The sequence below is a fragment of the Lathyrus oleraceus genome, chromosome 5 (genome assembly GCF_024323335.1).
Source record: "Lathyrus oleraceus cultivar Zhongwan6 chromosome 5, CAAS_Psat_ZW6_1.0, whole genome shotgun sequence".
Taxonomy (NCBI): Eukaryota; Viridiplantae; Streptophyta; class Magnoliopsida; order Fabales; family Fabaceae; genus Lathyrus; species Lathyrus oleraceus.
Genome location: NC_066583.1, coordinates 472696022 through 472700687, shown reverse-complemented (window position 1 = coordinate 472700687; position 4666 = coordinate 472696022).

Below are 4666 nucleotides of genomic sequence, written 5' to 3'. Positions count from 1 at the left end.
TGTGGTATTTTCCTGTTATTCCGAGATTTAGACGCATGTTTCGTAGTGAAACCGATTCAAGACACTTGACCTGGCATGCAGATGAAAGAATTATAGATGGAAAGTATCGACATCCGACAGATTCACCACAGTGGTTGAAAATTGATAATGATTATCCTGAATTGGGAGAAGAATCAAGAAACCTTCGCTTGGCATTATCTACTGATGGAATGAACCCACACGGTATCCAGAGTATCTCACACAGTACATGGCCTGTGATTATTATGATTTATAACCTACCTCCATGGCTATGTATGAAGCGTAAGTACATGATGTTGTCTATGTTGATTTCTGGACCTAAACAACCAGGGAATGACATAGACGTGTACTTGAAGCCCTTAATCGAAGATTTAAAGATTTTGTGGGAGACCGGTGTGGAGGTTTATGATGGATATAGGAAAGAAAGTTTCAACTTGAGGGCGATGTTGTTTGGCACAATTAATGATTTTCTAGCATACGGAAATCTATCAGGGTATAGCATAAAGGTCAATGTGCGTGTCCTGTTTGTGAAGATAAAACAGATTGGAAGCGCTTGGAGTTTGGTCAGAAGAATGTCTTTCTCGGTCATCGGAGATTCTTAAATTCAAATCATCACTACCGTGGATGGAGAAAGGCGTTCAATGGAGAGACAGAACAAGGCAGAGCTCCACCTATATTGACGGGTGATCAAATTTTTGAAAAGGTGAAAGATTTGGATACTCAGTTTGGCAAGCCTTTTGCCCACACACTTGTCAAAAGTGGGTGGAAGAAGAGGTCAGTTTTTTTTGAATTGCCGTATTGGAAGTCCTTGTATGTGAGACATTTTCTTGATGTTATGCATATTGAAAAAAATGTATTTGAAAGTGTTATTGGCACGTTACTCAATATACAAGGAAAGTCTAAGGATGGCCTTAAGGCAAGAAAGGACTTGATAGCGATGGGAATAAGAACTGAATTAGGACCCTTGAAGAAAGGAAAACGAACATATCTACCGCCTGCTGCTTATACTCTATCTAGAAAGGAGAAAAAAACATTGTGTAAGTTTCTAAGTGAAGTTAAAGTTCCAGAAGGGTACTCTTCAGATATTAGAAGACTTGTGTCTATGAAAGACCTCAAGTTAAAGAGTTTAAAGACCCATGATTGCCATGTTATAATGGAACATTTTCTCCCAATAGGTATACGTTCTATTCTTCCAGAAAAAGTAAGAAGCTCTATAACTAAGTTGTGTTCTTTCTTCAAGTCAATTTGCAGTAAGGTGATCAATCCTGCGATCTTACCAATGTTGCAAAAAGAAATCGTTATTACTTTGTGTGAGCTTGAAATGTTTTTTCCTCCATCATTTTTTGACATAATGGTACATCTAGTTGTTCATCTTGTGAAAGAGACACAATTGTGTGGACCAGCTTATATGAGATGGATGTACCCTGTTGAACGTTATATGAAAATATTAAAAGGGTACGTGAAGAACCGAAGTCGACCAGAAGGTTGTATGGTTGAAAGATACATTGTTGAAGAAGCGATTGAGTTTTGTACTGAATATTTGTCTAATGTTCAGTCAATCGGACTCCCCAAGTCTCAGCTTGTCGAAAAGAAAGAAGGAAAAAATCTAATTGGAAATAAAATCGTGGCAGTATCAAGGGTCGAACGGGATCAAGTGCATTTGTATGTTCTGCACAATGAGAATGAGGTTGAGCCGTATGTTGAAATTCACAAGGATGTTCTCCGAGGTTTAAATCCCAATAGAAATGAAAATTGGATAGTACGAGAGCACAATCGATGTTTTATACCTTGGTTTAAGGATCATATTTATTCAAAGTATTATTCAGATCCCGCTTCAATAACAGAAAGGTTGAGATGCTTAGCATATGGTCCAAGTTTCCATGTTTTTTCTTATAGCGCATACGCGATTAATGGATACACATTTTATACCAAAGAACAAGATGATAAAAGTACTATGCAGAATAGTGGTGTCACCGTGGTAGCTGAAGCAATGCACATATCAAGTGTGAAGGACTTAAACCCCAAATTTGCAAATCTGTCGTATTTTGGTGTTATCGAGCGCATTTGGGTGTTTGATTATGAGAAGTTTCAGATTCCTATATTTGGTTGCAAGTGGGTTGAAAATAATAACGGCATTCGAATGGATAAGTCAGGATTTTTGCAAGTGGATCTTAATAGGGTGGGATACAAAGATGAGTCTTTTATTCTAGCCTCTCAAGCTAGACAAGTGTTCTATGTCAATGATCCGAAAAGTACGAAATGGTCTATAGTTCTTTTTTCCAACAAAGTAATTGATGAAAACACTGGAGATCAAGGTGATATTGATGTTGAGATTGAATCGTTTACCAGAAATGATCAAGATGAGAATATTATATCAAATGATTCATATATTAGAAATGATCATAATGAGGGTATTTGGATCAATCCAACCGTCCGTGTTGTTAAGAGACATGTAGAACATATTCCAACCAAGAAAAGAAAGAGAACTTAGTGAAAAAGGTACAGGTCAAATGATTTTAATTGTTTTCTTTATTACAGGTAAAATGACTTTTATGATTTTAATTGTTTTTACATTTGTCATCTGATTTTAATTGTTTTCTTTTTTACAGGTAAAATGATGATGCTGGATATTTGTTTAGATGGAGATGCTCTATTGTCGTCAAGCCTCATTCGTGTAGATGATGATGCTGGATATTTGAAAGTATCCCTCTACGACAATGGAACATGTCCATCTAAACATATATCAATTCTATCTTCAAAAGATAAGGGTTCAATGTTGGCAAGTTACATTGGTTTCCTTGTTCGACAACATATTCCGATTACATGTGATAATTGGAGAAGTCCGGACTTGAAGGTTGGCAAAGAAAAAATATGGTCGGAGATACAGGTACTTACCATATATTGTTATATGTTTTTTGTTGCATCAACTTTGCAGCCCTGTATTGTAGGCAGAATTTAGGACTTCTCAAAGTTGATTTCTTGTTACTTTGTCGTTCATAAAATACACCACTAAATTCTATGCGTTTAATTTTTAATTTTTTTTCATCAGGCTTGTGTCTCAACAGAGGATGGGTATCTACCTAAAGTTACTTTTGTAGTGGTCCAAAAGAGACATCACACCCGTCTCTTTCCTGTCAACCCCAAAGAGACCGATAGAAGTGGAAATATTATGCCAGGTTTTTTCAATATATTTCTCAACGCAGCTGGTATATATTATCATTTGAATTTATCACTTTTTGCTGATTTTGTTGTTCTAAATTGTCAAAGGAACCGTGGTAGACACCAGCATTTGTCACCCTAGGGAATTTGATTTTTACCTTAACAGCCATGCAGGAATTCAGGTAATATTAGCTATGTCATTTAACTTTATGTCATTGTTTACTATTTGTTGCTCAATCGCCTTTTGACAGTTCTGTGTTATTTGCATTTGGACGTGTTCTTTTTGCAGGGGACTACTTATGCTGCCATCTATTGTTTTGGTTGAGCCTTATTTTGTATGGATGTGCGATAGAACTACTAGACAGCTTTTGGATATACAGAACATGTTTGCCACCATGGGTGGATGGGCGTTTTTGTTTAGTATTGGTTAGAACTACTAGACAGCTTTTGGATACAGTGGTCACTGGGTGTTGGTTGCTATGTTTTATTCTCTTAATTGTAGTACTTTGAGAATATGTTGTTGTATATTGTTGATCAAAGAATCATATATTAATGTTGTATATATGAAGGATTAATGTTGTATATAAATGGATTCATGTTGTATATATCAATGGATTAATGGTGTATAACATTGGATTAAAGGATGAAATCAATATGAATTTTACACTTTTGCAGCATGCAAACAGGTTACCAATTAAATATATATCCACTGTTTTTCAAACAAATTTTTTTAAAATAACTAACACTTTAGAGGGCGCTTTGTCCAGAAAGCGCCCTCTAAACACTTTACATTGACAACTTTAGAGGGCGCTTTTTCCTGAAAGCGCCCTCTAAACACTTTACATTGACAACTTTAGAGGGCGCTTTTTCCTGAAAGCGCCCTCTAAACACTTACAATGACAACTTTAGAGGGCGCTTCTTCCTGAAAGCGCCCTCTAAACACTTTACATTGACAACTTTAGAGGGCGCTTTTTCCAGAAAGCGCCCTCTAAACACTTTACACTGACAACTTTAGAGGGCGCTTTTTCCAGAAAGCGCCCTCTAAGGTGTCCCTTTATGGACCACTCCAGAGGGCGCTTTTTTCTTAAAGCGCACTATAATGTGGCCACTTTAGACAGCGCTTTCTCCAGGAGAACAAAGCGTTGTCTTTACCTATGCCAGCGCCAGATTAGAGGGCGCTTAAAAGCGCTGTTATAGGCCAAAATAAGCGCCCTCTTTTCCCTTATTTAGCGTAGTGAGAGTAAGATCGAGGGTGAAAGCGTTGTTCGAGGAATCGTCAACAAATTGTTTTCAACTTCTGCCTTCTAGGTCTTGATTGTATTGCTACGATAAGTAAGTGTGGCTAATTTTCTATTTTGTTAGGGTTATATGTATTTGTCCTATTACTTATATTTTGATATCGATTATGACATTATATGTAATTATTTTTAAGTCTTAATATTGACGGGTTCTTCATTATTACTTATTGTTTTGGATTAACAAACTAAAA